The sequence below is a fragment of the Sitophilus oryzae genome, unplaced genomic scaffold (genome assembly GCF_002938485.1).
Source record: "Sitophilus oryzae breed Bouriz unplaced genomic scaffold, Soryzae_2.0 scaffold_1512_pilon_pilon, whole genome shotgun sequence".
Classification (NCBI taxonomy): Eukaryota; Metazoa; Arthropoda; class Insecta; order Coleoptera; family Curculionidae; genus Sitophilus; species Sitophilus oryzae.
The window spans coordinates 754,341-776,085 of NW_022146184.1; the positions used below are offsets into that span (position 1 = coordinate 754,341).

The window sequence follows — 21,745 nt, forward strand, 5'->3', positions numbered from 1 at the left end:
ATTTGAGGGGCGTTTTCACCCTGTTGGAATTTGAGATTCGAGAAACCCCTCCTTATCGAACCTCAACCCCACAGTCAATCCGTTTGCCAAAAATCAGTTTTAAACGTCAAGCAGTTTAAGCAGAATAGTGATTACTCAATGGTCATATTTTATGAAACACCCTCTATATATTTTTTAAAAATCTGAATATATGTAAAACAACATAATAAAATATACGTGTTTTAAGAGAGTTTTCCGAAAAACTCACCGGTTTTAAATAAAAAGTATTCTAATATTTGAGGGTAGTTTCACCCCTTTAGAATTCGAGTTTCGAAAAATCCCTTCTTATCGAACCTCTACACCCTAAAGTCAATCCGTTTTCCAAAAATCAGCTTTTTACGTCAAGGGCTTTAAGCAGGATCGTGATTAATCAATCACCAGATTTTTCAAAACACCCTGTATACATTTTTAAAAAATCTTAAAATATTATTCTGAAAATTTCACACCTCTAGTTTTCAACCAATAACATGCTTTAATGTTGACTAGTTACCATGGCAACTGAAAAAATTTTCGGAAATTTTTTCGAGGCGCCACGAAACTTTAGTGGAAATTTTTTGACAGTTGAAAAGGTAAACATAAGATCTACAATCATAATGTGAATGAACTACAATGTCTATATATTGAAATATTACCCATTTGAGTTTTAGCATTTGATGTAACTAAGGTTGGTAATATTTTTTATTTAAGGAAATATGTTAGATATACCTACATATGAATTTCTTCGAAATTGCCATGTCCTAAAAAAATATAGTTCTGCCGCCTTTATTTAACTAAAGCTGGTATTTTTCTATTTAACGAAATATGATGGATATACACTTGATTTTGATTTTCGGGTGTTATCTGGTTTTATATTTTCAATTTCTTCTTTAATGACTTGTTGGTTTACTTTTCCAAATCGCGACATTTCGCTATACACTTCTTACTCTACGTACAGACGTTTTAAAACTAGTAATAGCTTAATGACAGAATCGCAAACAAAAATGACAAAACACATAATATGTCAAAAACATCAATACCTTGGCCAACTTAACAAATTGAAATTATTTTAAAATGTCATGTTGGATTATTTTTTTTTTCAAATTTAGGTGTGAAATTTTCTTACCGAATACCACGCAAGCTTAAATTATTCCTGGAAATTTTCTTTCGGGCACGAATATTTTAGGAAAATTATCCCTCGTCTTCGACTCGGGATAATTTTCAAAATATTCGTGCCCTCAAAAAAATTTCCGAAAATAATTTAAGCTCTTGTGATATTATAAGTGAAAATTTTTCAGAATAAATAAATACCTAAATATTGAAACTTAATAAGTAAGTACTGAAACATACAGCGCCATAATATCTCGACCTCCGCCCGTTATGCTCGTAACAGGTTGAAAAAAAATGTAGTATCTAAAATAACTGATGCGTTATTCTCCAAACTGTTTCGAACCTCCATCGACAATCGACCGATGCAGCAGCGTTCCTTTCCCACTCCGATTATCTCGACCACTGCCCTGTTATGCTCATAACAGGTTGAAAAACAACGTGTCTAAAATGACTGCTTCTCCAACCCGTTGCGAGCCTCCATCGACAATCGACCGATGCAGCAGTTTTCCTTTCCCACTCCTGTTATCTCGACCGCCAGGCGTTATGCCCGCAACTGTTTCAAAAAACCTGCTTCTTTTATATCCTATTATTTGAAGCGATATCGACCGAAGCAGCTACGTTCGCCGAAGCGCATTCCCCGGGGTCTCCATTCCCCACTCCGTTGTCCGTTGTCTCGCCGCCTGTATCGATGGTTGACGAAATAACATGTTTTCCATCCATACTAGTTGTTTTTTGGAATTGCTTCGAGCAGCATAGAATTTCGTGACGGTGCAGAGCGCCGACTTCGTTTTTCGTTTTACGAGCGGCCGATCTCTACCTGTCGTTATTTTATATCTGTTATTTTTTAGAAGTAGTAACGGTTGCGTTATGTTATTTATAAATAATTGTTATAAAATAACAGATAGTTAAATAACAACCCATCACTAGTATAATGTAATACCGGTATCTCATTTACTGATATTTACTATAGTGTTTTTAGGAAACAGAATGTTATACTAGAGTTTATATCGAAATAAAATTTTGGCAGCATATGTAGGTTAACTGAAAGCATTTTATAAAAATATATAGAATTATACAGGGTCTCCCCAAAAAAAGTTACACATCAAAGTTGTGTTCTTTCTAATGGAACACCCTATATATTAATTGATTTTCTGATTCTACGAAAAAAAGTGAGTTTTATTAAAGAAGCCTATACCTAAAATCTAAGGATTTTAATATATTTCACATTTTGTGAAAATGGAGAGTAAATTTTAAATTTCGATAACAGCTATCTAAATTTTAGTTGACCTTGTATAGCCTGATATTTAATTACAGTAACCATCGTATGTTAAACCAAATTGAAATTTTGACCCGAAAAGTTATACAGGGTGAGACAAAATTAATATGGAAAATTAGCCACTTTTAAAAGCAAGTTACTCCTTTATTTTAAATGGAACACCCTGTATATTTTTCCGGTGTTCAATGCGGCATTTATATATCTTTAAGATATTATTATGGTTGTTTACCTCTCAGACAAACATTTTCCTAGATATTTTAATTTTTATGATTTTGCGTCAGTAGATCTTTATTATTCGAAAAAATCTAGGGCTGTGTGATATACCTTTTGTTAATTTAACAAAAATTAAAGATTGTATGGTAAAATACTCAACTGATAATAATACTCAAAAGATACACGTTTAAAACATATTTTAATTATTACAGAATTAAAACTAGATATACGTAAACCTATAATTATTTGACAAAAATTAATTAGATGAAATCAAATGCTCAAAATGCTCCCTTTCCTGTCAACTGCATAAAATGATTGTCTTTTCAAAAGGATCTTTTCATTTTAAGAGGTATTTTATATGGAGTTCTACCTCGAAAAGCAGCCACAATAATTTCTCCCATGTTGTCGACAATAGTTGGTCGAGTTTTGTAAACATTGTCTTTAACATATTCCCATAAAAAAACAGACTAGATAAAATCAGGAGCATTTAATTATTCTATTAATTGGTGAATGCACACTGCAAAAATCAATTAATATATAGGGTGTTCCATTACAAAAAAACCTCGAAAAAAACACAACTTTGATATGTAACTTTTTTTTGGGGCCACCTTTTGGAACACTCTATACATTTTTAAAAAGTGCTCTAATCTACATATGCTCACAAAATTTCATTTCAATACAAACTGTCGTTCTCCTTGGAGCCTCCGCGGTGTATGAGAGGCGCCACCCTGTATAATAAATACCTAGATGTTTCATTTATTTTTTTAAGGTATAATTTCGAACTTGTTGATACCCCAATAACATAAAAGTGTAACATAAATTAAAATACTGCAAGCTTTCTTTAAAATTATCTTCGCAAAGAATCCGAACAAACAAATTAAATTTGATTTCCTCCTAGATTTGTAACATATGCGATATGATATTACAATAAAACGGGGACAGAAAACTTTGCAAAGGAATATAATGGGTTCTTTTAAATTGCTTTATTTATCTGGAAAACGTGAGGTCATTTACCTTCTTGCTCTCAAACCGATATTTTTATTTCTTGTCGGAAAACAAACCCTTATTTGCAATAAAGCGAACAACTTCCTAGATGCCGTTGTTTATCTGTCCGGAGTAATAGTATCCGATCACTGTAAATGAAAACCGAAACAAATTGATTTCCTCTTTCTAAGGTTAGAACAATTTGTTTTGGGTTTAATAGCATTTCGTAGAACTTGAAGTTGCTTTTGAGGTTTAAAAATGTGTTTAATTATTGAAATTGATTTATTCCTTGCAAATATCTTAGGTATTTTAGCTCTGAAAAAAGAATCTAAAAATTTAAATATACAGGGTGATTCCTGTAAGTCGGTCATGCTTTCGAGGAATGATAGGGGACGTTGAAATATTAATTTTGATATAGCACACTATGGGTCGGAATTGCCTCTTACGCAAGATACAGGATGTTAAAGTTTATGAAATATTAAAGATATTTTTTAATAGTTTTTTAAGTTTTCTAACAGAGACCTTTTAAATGTAAAAAGAAGAGGTTTTAGTTTCAACCAGTGGCGTAGATGTGATACGCATCGGGTAATTTTTTCAAAAAAAATAGTACGCCACTGATAAAAATAAAAATATCGGAGTTTTTTTATTTACTCGGTTTATTTCCAAGAAAAAATGTCTCTTGCAACTTTCTCCTATCTAACACCATTTTGTCACAATTTAAAATAAATAATTTTTTTAATGGGAATCTTAAATACAGCGAATTATTATAACTAGAGGGCAGAAACTCATGTGCATCGTTAGGTCCCTTCATCTTGGGTAACATTAGTACTTTTTACTATTAGCTCTAAATAAATTTTTAAAAAATTACAAATTTAAACTTTTTTTATTGTTAATAATAAAATTCGTAGTTTTAAGGTAGTTCTAATAATTCGCATATTTAAGGTTCTCATTAAAAAAATATTTATTTTTAAATTGTGACAAAATGGTGTTAGATAGAAGAAACTTGGAAGAGACATTTTTTCTTGGAAATAAACCGAGTAAATAAAAAAACTCCGAAATTTTTATTTTTATCAGTGGCGTACTATTTTTTTTTGAAAATATTACCCGATGCGTATCACAGCTACGCCACTGGTTGAAACTAAAACCTACTCTTTTTACATTTAGTGTAAGTGTCTCTGTTAGGCAGACTCCTATAATAAAATTTTGTAACGATACCTTCAACTGTTAAAAAACTATTGAGGTATACTTTAATTTTTCCAAAGATTTACCTTCCGGCATTTCGGTGTTTTGAATTTAGAATGGAGTGGGAGTTTGAAATCGCGACCACAGATCTGTTGTGTCCCCTTTCTTGAATCATAACTCATCCTTTGGTCCCAGGGACTTGACAAAAGCCAGTATGGGACAGTTTTATAGAGGTAGTTCTCCATCTCAATATCAGTACTGCCAAAATTTGGCACGAATGGTTTGTCTCGGCGCACTCAATTGATGAGGGTGTACTACAGTGTTTTCAAACTGAGTGTGCTTGCATATCAAAATTAATATTTCGACGTCCCTATCATTCCTCGAAAGCACGATAGGCCACAGAATCACCCTGTATATATTTTGAAAAAAAAATAAATTAGTATGTATTTTTGGAATTAAAAATTCAAGGCCGTGACACACCACCGCCTTGATACAACATGGCCTTGACCGTGCCTTGACGCACGAGCTAGCGAGAAAAAAAGTGGTAATGATCGAAAAACTTGATTTAAAGCTAAAATAAACATTATAATAAACTTGATACCGACATTTTTTTATTGTATATGTTGTTTGATTCTAAACATTCTGATATTTCTTTAAAGAACTACGTGACATTTTGATATTATTTATTGTTATTTTTTGTTAATTTAACTTACTTTATTTTCGATTATTGTGATAATTTATATTAGTGATGGGAATAATCGAATTATTTTCACCATCGAATAATTAGTAATAATTCATGTTTCACAATCGAATTAATAATTCGAATTATTTAGTAGTATTATAAATTTAACCCTAAAGAAAATTCAGGTCCAACTAGTTATGCTCGTCCCAGGGGCTATTTTGAAGCAGAGTAGAGATTCATTTACCCTTTTCATATTGCCTATCACTGAATAAAAAATAAAAAATCCTTTATTCAATGTAATCTATTAACTGTGCCGAAACCGTTTAATAAATTAAACCATAATTTAAAGTTTTAAATTTAAAAGTGCCAAGTATCGTATTTTTTCGTATTTCTTTTTATTTTTTTTAGTTTATATTATTAATACTTAATTATAACAAGGTATAAAGAAGAAAATTAATTTTAGTGTTCGGCAGGTGTTCGGTGAAATTTGGGTGAGATGGAAATGAACCAAATAATAGTAATATTCTTTCGTTCTGAACGAAATAACATTATTAGGCATTTGGTTAACATTATTAGGCATTTGGATAAAAGTATGTATTTTGGGTGATATTTGCAGGCCATTGAGGAAACAGAAAATGCACAGATTAGAATTTAGAATAAGTGGGAGGGGGGTTAATCTCTGCGACCTTAGAGATCTATTGTGTCCCCCTTTCTTGAGTTATAACTCATCATACAGTCCCAGGACTTCCTACGGAGACCCGTGTCCCTCACAGTCGAGGAGCTACGACCCAGGCCGGGTAGACAAAACGGTAGCTTGTGTCGCCTGTTGGGTTTAGAGTGGTTTAGAGGTAGGAGGTAGTCTCCCGACCCTTGGAGGATGTGGTAGCTTGTATGCCACTTGCGGGGGATGGTCTCACGCAAGTGTCAACCACCTCTGCTGTAGTTCTCTTTGGGGGGTTTGGCCCCTTGGAACTTTCATTGTTACTGTTCCCAGTGTCACTAAGGGGTTTCCCCATCTTCACGGTATTTTTTATTACTATTATTACCAGATCTCTCTAGTGTTCCTATGAGTCGCTAGAGACAGTCGGTCCACTTCTACAGACCCCCATGTAGAAGTGGGGTAAAAATACAATGGGATACCACCGAGGGCACTTTAAGATTGAGGCTGTCAAAGCAATTCAGCCCGGTATCGTTATATGTCTTGGTACAATTCTCTGGCCACGACACTACAGTCAGGGACAAGACAGTGAAATGAGGATGCTTCTTAGACCAAGGCAAGTGCTAGAATCCCCAACTTTTGACCAGGAGCTTCCCTGGCAGCAGGGTCTTGCATCTCACTGGAAAATGCGCAGATTACAGAAATAAATTGAAAATAATATTTATATTAAAACAGCATTATATATCTAATATGTCACTGGAATCTAATATGTTTTGTGGAAATACCCAAGCTCACCTGATGATGGGGTAGGGCCCCGAAACCGGTAGTGGGAGCAGGTTGATCCACATTATGACGAACACAGCGTGGAATAAATTTCTATATTAGCAGTTCAAGGCAAGAAACTCTTATATAATTTTATTATTTTATAAAAATTCTTAAAAAAATTATTTTTCCAATTATATATTTTTGGGGTGGCGAAAAAACTCTATTTACTATGCGATAGTTGTGCCTCAGTGGTACAGAAATTACTACCATTGCACGCAGGCCTCTATCTCGCGATGCGGGTCTTAATATCTTACCGCTTTACTACATTAGATCATTATTTATATATTCTGCACGCTGTGCGCTCGTCGTTTTGTGGAAATACTCAAGCTCATCTGATGATGGGGTAGAGCCCCAAAACCGGTAGTGAGAACAGGTTGATCCACATTATGACGAACACAGCGTGGAATGAAATTTCTATATTAGCGGTTCAGAGGCCAGAAACTCTTATATAATTTTTATTGTTTTTTTTTTTTTTTTAGAAATTTATTTTCCATTTATATATATATATATATATATATATATATATATATATATATATTATATATATATATATATATATATATATATATATTTCTTTATATATACTATATATATATATATATATATACTTATATATATATATATATATATATATATATATATATTATCCATAATACAGGGTGGGTCAAATTCGACACATTTAAATGGAAACACCCTTTTCTATAGATAGACGAAACTAATATCGGTGTCAGGAATCAATTTTCATCAAAAACATGATGTGGTAAAAACATTTTTTGTCAGTATCTGTTACCGTTTCGGTGTTACGGGGTGTTTTCAAAATGTACATTTTTTAATAAATCATGTAGCTTTTGCTATGGAAAATTTTGTATTTCTATGAAACAGTTTCTAAAGCACCTTTACGTAGAATTTAATGGTTTAAGTATAATTTGTTTAAAGTTAATAATTTAAGAGTTATCAACAGAAATATTTTTTTCTTGTTTTATTTTGGGACCCACCCTCTATATTTTTAGAATTAACTGAAAAAATTCCGAAATTACCTGTTCAAAAATATAGCACACTTGATATTTTGTTATAATCCCCTTCAAAATACAGAATTTTTAAGAGTTCTATACTTTTAACTAGTAGGCTTTTGGACCCTTTATTGATGAAATGCCCTAATGGAACTCAGAAAACATATATTTTCCAATAGAGACACACCATACCAAGACTGCTGAAGTTATCAGCAAATTTTTGCAGCTAATTTCAAGAATAATTGAATAACCAAGATCCCAGCCGTTGGCCGTCAAAGCCGCTTGACTTAGTGCCCGTGGATCTATTCCTATGTATATAGGAATGAGTAGATATATATATATATATATATATATATATATATATATATATATATATACCTTATATATATGCCTATATATATATTTTTTTTTTTTTTTTTTTTTTATATATATATTTATATGAACTAAGATTGAAACTAGATAGAAATATTTTATCCAGAGCTTACTTAGATTGACATCGACGTCTGTTAACGCAAATCCTCTAAATTCTTTCAGAATAAACCCACCGAAACTTAACTCTGTCCCTTTATGTTGCATCCATCCCGCCGAAACCGCTTTACCAATCTTGATGATTCTTTTTTTAAATGAAAGGTATATATGTGTAGATTTGTTATGAAGTATTTTTATAGTGCTTAATGGCTATTTCTTTGTGTAAAACGACTAAATACTAAAATATACCTGAAAAACACCTACACACAATACCTCCAGAAATAAACTATTTGTCATTGTCATTGGTGTGTCAGTTAGATTATATATTACGTTTTTAGATATTTTAGAGTGAGTTCATGCCGCCAGCTTTAGATACATCTAATATTTATGTATACAAAGGTTCGTTTAAATGACATTAGTGAATTAGCTACACAAAGCGATTTTAGGAAATTCATCCTCTTAGAGAGTAAAATTATGTCGGAACAGTTTGTTGTATGAAAATTCCTTAGTATTTGGTCTAGAAGAATGAAATCCTACAAAAAGAATTAGAAGGAATTTTTGAAATTCATCAACCAAATGGGTAAAGTTAGTAAAAATTTATATAAAACTTGGTGACCTCTGGATTATACACATAAAAATTGGCACAAAGGTAAAGCGAATTTATGAAATTTATACCCTTAGGAAGTAGAATAGGGAATGAAAGTTTGCTGTACGAAAATGCAATACTATAACATTATAAACGAGACAGTATAATATTTTATACAAGGGTTTATTTAGTGACATCATAACGAAATATATCTTCCTCAATTATCCTTCAAAGAATAAAAATAACCTATAGAGTATTAGTGCTCTTAATAAATAAAAAAAAGATGAAAAATAAAAAACATCTATACTCACTAGCTCTCTATAAAGAAGTAAAAAATAATTTAAATCAATGCATGAACGATTCGAGGTGTAACGCGAACGTAGTCGCCAGAAAAAGCTAGTAATTTATTAAATTATTTTATTTAGATCATTAATTTTCATTGAAAAGGAATTTTTGTAATTCGCCACTATATTAGTTAAAAACTAAGAAACTCATATCAAATTTAAGTTTTGAGATTTTGACTTATACTTTTTACAAAATCTGAACACATTTTAAAAGAAAAAAAGTTTTTGATAATATTTGTGTAGATTGACTACAAGTTGTATAACATAAATTTCTACGCCCGGTCTACCTAGTGGACTGCAGCATCGCCTTGTGGTGCAAACGTGGGCCTGTTAATCTGTAACGTGACGCACAACAGCCAAGAAAAACAGAAGCGTGGCTAAGAATTTAGTAATTTAAAAAAAAGTCTTTTAGATACAGTAGTAGGTATTAAAAAGTTTTGTGTTTAAATGGGGTTTGCCTTTAACAGGTAAAAAGTTATATCGTAAAGTGTAACTTTCCGTAAGAATTCTTTATCTGTCATTGATCATGATCTGTCATCATGTTAACCTGATGTTTTGTATGTTATTTTGTTTTTTTCGAGGTTTTTTTGCTTGCTTGTTTTACGGATAGGTGCGATCGCATAATTATTATTGATAATGTTATATTTAATGTTAACATTACTACTTTTTCAGTGAATCTTTAAATCTGTTGTTTTTTGTTAAGTTCGTTATTTAAACATATGTATGTAATACACTCATATTAACACTAATCATATTTTTACGTTTTTATTCATCATTTTCAATGCCCCCCCCCCGGTTGCATCTTTGTAAGGACTGTGAATTTTTAGCAAAATGTACACTTCTTCTGTCAATTTCTGCGTTAGTGGCAACAGCGACGCGTTATTCTAGGAGTAGTTCCCATTGAACTCCGTTCTACGCCAGTTTATTCACAAAAGTCTTCACTAGTAAAGACAGAATTAGGGAACCATGCGGCTATTAATTGAAGGATTGAACACATGCTGACTATATGAAAAGATTAAGTATATCTCTCAGTATACTCAAAGATATATATTTTGTTCTCAAACCACACTCTCTTCAAAAAATACTTGAAGAATTGTTCTCATCGTCTATACTGAATCCAGGTCTAACACCCGTAGTACAGAAAATCAGGTGATCTCTTATTTTAGGGATTATGTATTGGATTTCGAATGTGTGTGATATATTAGTATGGCATTTTTTTTAATATGTTTTCTAATGGCGATTTCGACTGGCTGCACTAAGCCGCACTCAATGCGAACTCGAACAGAATTACAATTTCGACTGGTAAGAGCAAAGCAAAAGCAATGTAAAATTGTGTTCGACTCGCGTCGCACTGACTCGGTGCCGATTGTTTGTTCGTTCGGCTGCATCGAAGCAGATTCGTAAACTAGCACTCAGTGCAATAATTTTGGAACCGTCATACATGGTCGGTTCTGTCCAGTTCGCTCCAGCACTGTGCAAGTGCAACTCTTTGAGCAGTTGCTCGCCCTGAGAGCATTCGAATAGAACCGGCGCAGCCCAGTCGAAATCGTCATAATATACTTTTAATCGACCCGGAAAGTATGGTCACCCTTTCCGATGCATTAGTGTTTGCAACAGGATCTGATTGTCCTCCACCTCTCGGACGACATAAACTGTCGTCTGAAAATGAGGTAAACTTAGGACTAAACTTAGGACATAACCATCCTCTAGTAGACATGTCATAATTTCCCGATTTGAAAGTACTAGGTTTGAATGTATTCGTCCATAATCTCTGATGAATATCTGTACTACGTAGGCACAATAGCAACTTAACCAGCGGAGAACAATGCTTACGTGTAACTAACTAAGTGAGTAACGAACAGATCGATGCCGAGACGTCGCGCGTCGTCTTGCTGTTTAGTATGCAATTTACAGAAAAAGTGTTAATTTACAGAAAAGTGTAAATTTACAGAAAAAGTGTAAATTTACAGAAAATATGTAAATTTACCGAAAAAGTGTAAATTTTGCTAAACTTATATTTCAATGTTGCGATGGCAGATCTACGCTTTCGTACCAAAATGCTTAGTACTTTCAGAGATACAGGGTGTAGAAGTTTCATTTTTATTTTGATTTTTTCCAAATAATTTCTGAAATACCTACCGTCAATACGAGTATATGGAAAATTGGTGCTTAGGAGTTTTTTGACATGATAAATTTGATTTTGATGTTAATATGACTCCTACTTGTAGAGGGCGCCACATACATATTTTTTAACTGGTTTAAAGAGTAATCACTTTTCGTCCGTACCTGTGTAAAACTAATGAGTAAAAAATATACATTTACGACGCTTTTTATGTATAAAAGGTCTCTTATTAAAAATCGGCTACGAGTAGGTAATGGTTCTCGAGATAGTTTTCATCGAAAATATTACCTTTCATCATTGGCGTAAATTAAATGTTAACAGCTCTAATTGGTTTTATTGCTTCTGAGTGGTTGTACTTCCTAAGTGACTTTTGTGTGAGCATGCTTTTATTTTAAAGAACACAAGTTTAATTAAATTAAAATAAAAAATAATTCTTCTACATACAGTGTGACCCACTCAAGACCGGGCACCCTCCATAAAATCTGTGTTTATAGTCCGATTTTGATGATTTTTTTTTCAAATATAAAGTTTCAAAAAATGTACTTTAGGGCTCAATGTCATGTTATTTCACAAAAAACAAGGCCTACTTAATAAAGTTTTTGTGGTGAAAAATTTGCAAAATCATATTAGCGATTTTTTTTCAAAAAATTTGAGTACACCCCTACATTCGGCATCCCTCAAAACAGTTCTGTACCAAATTTCGTTTAAAAATATTAATTATTAATAATTCTGCAGTTAAATTAAATAATTCCCTATTTTTGCCAATTTAACGATGAGTTATAACGTAACCCTTGAAAAAAACAATCCACAACAATGGGTTTTATTAGCTGTCAATTCTTGCAGCGTAGAATTGAATATTAATTTAATAGCACGCAGAAAAGTGTTGTATCAAGAAATATTATTTGCATTATGGAACAATTAAATATTAGGGATAAAATTGAAATGATTCGTTTAGTGGGTGATAACTATCTTCAAGCAGGAGAAGCTGCCAGAGAATTTAACAACAGACATCCCGACAGACCTGCAGTAAGTAGAAGCACGGTTCAACGAATAAATAGAGTTTTTAATGAAACTGGTTGTGTGTCAAAATACTTACTAAAAAACAGAAGGCCGGAACATTGAATAAATAGGCGGAATGAGGAAATATTAGAATATTTTCGTAACAATCCTCGTGCAAGCATTAGAGGCGCCAGTGTTGATTTGGATATACCAAGGGAAAATATTAGGAGATGTTTGCGAACTAATAAAGTTAAACCCTTTAAACCAAAGATTTTACACACTTTGGAAAACGGAGATGATGTTAGACGATTGAATTCTGCTTATGGGCTCAAGCAGAGTATTTAAATAATAGAAATTTCTTAAAAGAAATTTTATTTAGTGATGAGGCAACATTTAGTACAAACGGAGTAGTATCCTCTCAAAATTCGCGATTCTGGGCAGTCGAAAACCCTGAATGGGTGATCAATACAAGAAGACAGTATTCTCAGAAATTAAATGTGTGGTGTGGCATACTTGATGATAGAATCATTGGTCCATATTTTTTTGAGAGAAATTTGAATAGTCCAACGTTTTTGAATTTTCTGATTAATGACTTTTGGGATGCAATACATAATTTACCATGCCAAACCCGTTTGAATTTAAAATTTCAATTGGACGGATCACCTGTGCATAACGCGGCAGTTGTCAGGGAATGGTTAAATGAAAATTTTGAAAATAAGTGGATAGGTCGAAATAACCCGCTAATTGAGTGACCACCGAGATCCCCGGACCTAACACCCCTTGATTTCTTTCTTTGGGGTTTCTTAAAGCAACAAGTTTACAAGTCTAGACCTCAATCTGTAGATGAATTACGTATTAGAATTACAGAGGCTTCTGCAAATATTACACCACAGCAGCTTAGGAATGTAACTGTTAATCTAAGAAAAAGATGCGACAAATGTATTGAACTGAATGGAGGGCTGGTAGAAGCAACTAGAATTATTTGAATATGTTTAACTTATTATTCGGTTATTGTGTTGCTTGTAGTATTTTTATCATTGTTTGTAATAAAACTCATTGTCGTGGATTGTTTTTTTCAAGGGTTACTTGATAACTTATCGTTAAATTGGCAAAAATAGGGAATTATTTAATTTAACTGCAGAATTATTAATAATTAATATTTTTAAACGAAATTTGGTACAGAACTGTTTTGGGGGATGCCGAATGTAGGGGTGTACTCAAATTTTTTGAAAAAAAATCGCTAATATGATTTTGCAAATTTTCAAACCACAAAAACTTTATTAAGTAGGCCTTGTTTTTTGTGAAATAACATGACATTGAGCCCTAAAGTACATTTTTTGAAACTTTATATTTGAAAAAAAAATCATCAAAATCGGACTATAAACACAGATTTTATGGAGGGTGCCCGGTCTTGAGTGGGTCACACTGTACTATATAAATTAAAATAAATATTAAATTTCTTAAAATTAAACTAAAGTAAATATTAATTTTCTACAATAAATAAATTTGAAATATAAATTAAAATTCAACATACACTAATTAATAAGTAAAAAATTAACATAATTCTTAACTGATTCTTAACTAACATAACTAAAAAATTTATCCTACAAAATTGAATATCAGTATATACAGATTGAAGTAATTTACTCTCAACTTACATTACTAATACAAAAAAATATATAAAACAATATATAAAAAAACATATCACTAAAAATAAATTTAACTATTGCTTAAGTATTTTTCTTTGAATTGTGCATTGAGGTACGATTTGATTATTACCTTGTTTTTTCTTTCAATTTACCTAATTATGGTGGATCATACGGCTCCCCCGAACCGAACCTTATGATTTTAGTCTAGTTGTTTTTAATTTTTTCAAATTTAACATACCATATTGTTATCTGTGATTGAACAAATTTTGTGATAGATATAATTTTTTGACTTTGTAAAAAAAATTTTTTGACTTTTTAACTTGTTTGTGATTGTATTTTAAATTTGACCTCTGTAATTGTTTTTAGCTTTGGGCCTGAAGATGGGAATATTTTAAATTCCCGAAACATGTCGCCCCCCTTGCTTTTTTAAGCATTAATTTTTTTTAAATTAAACAACTTAAAGGTTGTGAGTTATTGTCCTTTTACCCTCCTTTAAAGGTTTGCTTTGGTAAATTAAACGTGTTGACTAAATATTTATTAGACTGAAATAACAAATTTTAAATGATTTTGTACCAGAAGTTCAACAGAAACTGTTTTATCATCATTTTTTTGCAGAAAAAATATGATTAATTTAAAAAAATAAAAATTTCCCTAATTTACTATTTCAGTCAAATAACTACCTACTCAACGTGTTTTTTTTTGTCAATAATGACATGTATTAACTATTTTCATTCTAAATGTTGTTCATGTAAAACGGTTGCTCGTAGCGATTTTTACCGAGAGACATTTCTTTACGTAAAAAGTCATGGAAATGTATACTTTTTTACTCTCCAAAACAGTTAAAATACATGTAGATGGCGTCCCAACACAGACACCAATTTTCATCGAAATATTGACGTTACTTCAGAAATTATTTGGAAAAAATCGAAATAAAAATAAAACTTCTACACCCTGTATCTCCGAACCTAAGCATTTTATGACGTGCATCTATACGAACATTTTTACTTATTTTTTTCTGCGGAATATGCTGCCGAAGTTTCTGGAATACAGTTCGGACCATCCTGTATATTATATTTTAAGTTATAATAGTCTAATTTTGCTTAAATAATATATTTTCTACTTCTAAAAATTTATTATTTACCTTTTACTCTGCAATGCTATTTAGACTTTTTAATAGTCCAATTCAAAAAATAACTTGCATTTATATTAAAATTCTTAAAATATATTTTCCATTGGAATATAAATAATTTTCGCTTCGAGTAAAATATTGAAATGCACCAAAATCCAGCATTTCAATTTCCCTATTTATTTACTTTTCCTTTAGAGATGGAAAAGGAAAATCGATATTTCTTTTTAAAAGAGTCATTGAACAATAAATTCATTAATGGAGAATCCGACAAATAGTTTTCAGTACGATGATTTTATGTAATTGGATTATTTTTATAAAGATTTATTGAAGTGATGTAAAATATGGACAGTGAAAGAAGAATGGGAAGAATTAATTTAAATTTAATAAAATTTTAGTTGTAAATACAAACTCTTTATATTTTATTTGTGTTCTGAAGCTGGGCTTGTTATATTTCAGTCGATTTTTAAATTTCAAACTATTATTTGCATGTTATTGCAACTATAAAAATCTCAAGTACGAAGTTTATGTGATACAACGCTGTTTGAGGTAGTAAAATTAAATGAAAAAGAAATAAACTGGGTGACGCGTTGTGTTGTGACAATTTCAAATGATAATAAAATAATTGCCGAGAGATGTTAACATCTAAATGCGCGGATCGCCTATATTAAAATAAACATATTTTTTAAATCTGAAACAATCATTTTTAAGACACTCTGTATACATAATAATATATCATATCTTATTATTGATTTCTAAAATGTTTATAGGCAAACTAGAGAGACGAGAGGAGACGGTAGATGTTTTATAATAGTTTTTTTTTCATAGCAACTGTTAAAATTGCCTATAGACAGTGCCGGATTAAGGTCCTAGGGGGCCCGGGGCTATAGGCTACCCTTGGGGCCCCCATGTCGGATTATTTTTTCCTCATTGCTGTTATTTTCACTTAAACTAATATTGCTTGAAGTTGAACAGGAAGGCAGTTGTTCATGATCTTGATTTTTATTCAACTCAGAATTTGACGTTAAATTTTCGCAAATAGTAAAAAAGTCTGTTACTTTAGTCAATTTTAAAGTTTTCTTTAGTTTTTCTTCTTGAATCTGAAATTAATTTAAAATATCCCTAAGTTTTCGTAGATTTAAAAATACAGGGTGTTCCGAAACTATTGTATCAAAATCTAAAGGTAGGTAGATCTCGCCAAAACTGATGGTCGGAAATGCGTCGTTTTCAAAATACAGGGTGTTAAACTTTTAAGAAAAAAAATCGATCTTTTTTAATATCTATTACACCACTGTATACCACCCTACGGTACTTAAACAAAATATTATTGAATTGAATATTATTGCACCGTTTTCGCTTAAAAAAATAAAAACCATTTTCGGCATTTTCATACATGGCCAAATCGCTAAAATGGTAATGTAAATTTTAATGGTAAAACTTGAAAAACGACAATTTAGGTTTTTGGGCATTTTAGTTCGTACTATGTTCATAGAAAGAAGTTTTTGGAAAATAAAAAATCTTTTTAAACTTAAATTTGCCGTTTTACAAATTTTGCCATTAAAATTTATGATAACATTTTAGCGATTTGGTCATGCATGAAAATGGTTTTTATTTTTTTACGCGAAAACGGTGCGTCGGACACAAAAAGTCAAGAAATAAAATATGTTGTAAATTGAATGGGGATTTGAAAAATAATATTAATTTTATTTAAAAAGTAGTGGCGTACCATTCAACGCGAATTGCAATAGAGACTTCAAACTCTACAGATATAAAAAGACTCAAAAGACCTTTTAACAAGGTATCACTCGACCCCCTATTCCATTTAAAATTTTAAGGGTGATAGTTACTCCGTCAAAGGGGTGCAAGCAAAGAGGGTGCAAATACCAAAAAAATAAGTCTCCCTGAAAAACAAAATCGACGTGTCCGAGCATTTTTCGAATTATTTATTTACAAGCAAGAAACCCGGGGTGGAAAGTTTTCGGTGGGCCACCCTGTATAGATTTTTTCTTAAAAGTTTAACACCTTCTATTTTGAAAACGACGCTCTTCCGACCATTAGTAACCCATTTCAAAATATTTTGGCGAGATCTACCAATCCTTACATTTTGGCATAATAGTTTCGGAACACACTGTATATTATTGAAAAATGTTGCTTAAAATAAGGCTTAAAACTCTTAAAACATCAATATCTCTCATTAATACGAGTATTGTTTAGCAATTTTCAAAATTGGAGTAGTTCTCGAATTTTTTATATTTTATGAGCATACGGGAATTCTTTTTCATTTTTCATAAAGTTTATTTTTAAAAAAGGAATAGTATTTTATGGCCTTTATGACGAGAGACTTTTTAGTTTTTCAATTCGTTTGTCTTTTTATCTTTTGTAAGCGGCCCAGAGAAAGTATGTACCTATTATATGTTAATGCGCTTATTTTTAAAAGAAGAAACTTAAGAAAGTTATTGTAAATTAAATTGTTAATACCAAAGTTATTATATAAATGATCATATCCAGTAAATGCGTAATAAGGCTAAAACTGATTCCTACCTTACGTTTAGCAGATCCACTAAGATATTTTCTACATGACATTTTTTAAAATACTGGTATACACTACACAATTCAAAAACGTATCATTGTTCTTGTTTTCTTAAATCTATTATTGGCAATCACTTACTTCATAGATGCGCTATGCAAAAATACCTAATCAAATAGCATAAAAAAGAGGAATCTAATCTGAGTAATTTCCCCTAGCGCTTTCGGCTTTCGGTAATCCATCCATCCAGAAACATTTAAAAAGAACAAGCCATTGTCTATGCAGCAATCTTGATATTTTTTTGGGAAAGTGTTTTGCCGCCCAAAAAAGAAAAGAAAAAGAGTCTGTTTTTGACATTATGAGAATAACAAGTTGGCTGTTGCAATATATTTAATAAGACTAAATATATTTCTGTTGCACTGTTGCAGGTGTTCCAGGCTGGATTTTATTTTTTTATTGTTTTTAAAATACAGTTTTAGTTATTATTTTACTTATTAAAATATAGTTTTAGTAATAAATTGAAGATTTATAACAATATGTGACGAAAAATCGGTTTTTGTTACAAATCGGTATTTTTCGTAATATATGTACATTTTCATTTATATAATTTTATTCTTGTGACAGTAAACATTCAATTTATTATTCAAATATAAGCATATTACAAATTAAATTTCTAAAATTAATGTTCAAATTTGGGGCGCTTATGATACATAGGTCCTCGACAAGGATAGATAGAGTAGAAGAACCGCGTGTGCAACAAAAAAAGAAGATAAATGGAAGCCGTTGATATGTATGCGACAGTTTCCATAGTGACTTACTTATCCACGTAAGTATATAATATGATCTAGTAGTATGAGAGCTAGCAACGTCGGAAAAACAAGTATTTTAAGACGTTTGGCTCTTTGATACATCTGTACTATGCTCTCTAGAACAGCATGCGGCCCGTCTGGCTGCCGGTACACGTTGCGTTCCCTACTGCGCATTGAAAGAAGATCCTATATTTTTATTAGTGGTTTAAATTCTAGTATTGAATAAAAATCGAACATGTCTCCATAGCGCAGTGCGTAGAGTTTCCGACCACGAACCGAAGATTCAGAGTTCAAATCCGGGTCAGGTCAAAGACTTTTTTATTTTTATTTTCGTTCATATTCTGATAATCTCGATTTAACTCTATGAATCTCGATTTTAAATTCTCCTAATTTGGGGGCCCCTCTCAATGACGGGGCCTGGGGCTATAGCCCCCATAGCCCCCCCCTTAATCCAGGCCTGCCTATAGATATAAATCTATCAAAAATAGTAGATAAAATATTACTTTAACCGCAAGAGTGGATTAAATGATACTTTAACAGCGAGGATAGGTTAAAAACTTTATTTCTTCTCGCACGTTTTTTGATTGCTTGCATTTTTGAAATTTTTTGTATTCCTTTTCATAAGTTATTCGGGATTTAAATGGAAGTAGTTTGGATATGGCGTTTGTCGCCTCAGCCTGAATATCTGTTGGTTATTTACTTATTTCGTTTTGAGCCAGTTCTGGCTTCAATTCAATCAGCAATCGAGACTTAAAAAATATTAACTCAAAACTGACAACTAAAGAGACAGCTTTATTTATTTGTCAAATTACATAGAAACCAACGCCAACCCAGCACAATATTTTTTCTACTCGTATAATAAATTCCTTGAAATAATAATTTCTGAATATTTTTTAAAACGTAACTCGCTATGGAAAAAATATTGTTTTATATACGACGATAAAATTGCATTATCGTCGACCGGAAAGATTAAAGCCGGGACCCCATTAGCCAATACCCGACGTGATGCCACGCGATGCCACGCTATCCCACGTGTCGCAACGTGGGAATGGGTGTACACATTAGGTAACACGTGTTAACACGCCTGAAATTTTTATTAGAGTTAAAAAAGTTGTCAGTAGGGATACGAAAATACTAGAAGTATCTATACCCATACCGATATTAGATTATAATCATTATACCTTAACTTCACAATCTCCATTAACCTTCTTTCCTTAATTTTTGATTATTAAATTTTAAAATTAATAATAGAATTTTTATTCTTACTGATCGAACACTCAAAAAAAAATTTTGTTTTCGAAAATAACCATTAGAAAAGTTATTACAATGTTTGATTCAAGCAGTTCATCGATTTATTTTATTTTTCGGACATCCCAACATCAACTACAAAAGTAGATAGCTGCGGGACTAGAGAGGCAAGCGGGGAACAACACGCCGTAACACACATCGGTGAGATCTGGGACCGACGAATCGACCATCACACGTGTCATAGCGTGTTATAGCGTCGGATGGCGTGGCGTGTTGCCTAGTGTGTACGCAATACATGTAATTAAATGGAAAAACATACGCACTGATCTTCATGATGTGGGTAGCATGGCATCGCGTGGCGTAGCGTGTTGGCTAATGGGGTCCGGACATAATTAATTTCGGGAGTGACTAAACAAACCAAATACCATTTTATCGTTTTGTATAAAAAATAACTATTAGACTACCGTTCAAGACGTATTGATGTTATTTTGGTTTGTATGATATTCAATTGTATTTACTGTATTTTTGTCAGTTGCAGTTAACTAACTAACTCTATAATATCTACATTATACTAACACTGATATTTATGATAATATACCATCCAAATCTCTTTAGTTTATAAATTTTACTACATAACAACTTTCCTTTGTTTAGGATAAAGCCGTAAGGTCTTAGAAATCTGTCAAGAAACGTTTTATATTCTCTTTACTTCAGCATAAATTTGACTAACAACGAAACTACGTTCGTTTGTTCTTTAGATTGTCGATTTGGAAAAGTAAATAAAATCATAGAGAGACTATACAGAAATACCTACTGTATTTAAACATGAAAATTTTGTTTGAAAAATTTGGTTGAGCCATTTTTTTTATTGAAGTTAAGTTATAATCTATATTATTAATTTATTAAACTACAATATCTAGTTTGATACATTAATAATTTACGACGTCCTTTTAGCTGTAATATTGTACTTCACAATGCAATGTATAGAATCGCAATATTTGTATTTGATCAATGATTTTTTGTGTTTTAATATATTTAACAGCTATACTATGTTATGTTATTATGTAGTAGTAATATGTAATACATACAGAGAAGACCAGGCTACTAGTAACATAGCAACTGGCCGGACGAATTTACGCTTACCCGATTGCGTTCGTACTTGAGATTCACTGCCAGCTAATAGGCTGGTCAGGCAGTGGGCAGTTGCAGTTGTGCTTGGACGGGTCGGTCGTAGCAAACTAGAAATAAGACGCGAGGAGTGCCGAGTATTAATTATTTTCATTTTAAGTGTTTACCTTCACTTAAGGTAACATTTAAAATAAAAAAAACTTAAATATTTATTATTTGAGTGTGTTTACAAGCCAAAACTAAAAATAAATAAATTCTCTAAACTCAAAACTCATTTCCAAAATTAAAAAATACATCAATAAAATAAAAAAAAAAACTAAAATATTACTCTAAATAAAAAAAGTTATAACAAGTGTTCAAAAAGACCACCTTCTTGTGCTAGACAGAAGCCTAGGCGGTTTGGTTTGGGAAAGTATTGTTCAAATATTCTTGAACAATACGGGCATTGTGGGCAGGGCAACCATCTTGTTGAAACCAGACATTGTGGAATTTTTCTCCCAATAACTCACGAATTCTAAGCACAATCTGCTGCTGTAACAAGTCCAAATACTTAGCAACAGTTAAATTACCCTCTATAAAAAATGGACCAATCATATGCTCCCCTACAAAACCACCCCAAACATTTAGCTTTTGAGGATATTGCGTGCGTACCTCAAAATATCTGTGCAAATTTTCCCGAGACCAAATCGCACTTGTGTAGGGTTATGACGACTCAATAAATGAAAACTTGATTCGTCGGTGAAAACTATACGCCGAATAAAGTTTTCATCTAAATTGGTCTTTT

General features: G+C 31.9%; 1 protein-coding gene across 1 annotated transcript in view; it reads left to right on the forward strand.

The window, feature by feature from the left end:
- Positions 1-21,745, forward strand: part of LOC115878453 (cadherin-87A-like) — a 546,388-nt gene that overhangs the window by 131,484 nt on the left and 393,159 nt on the right.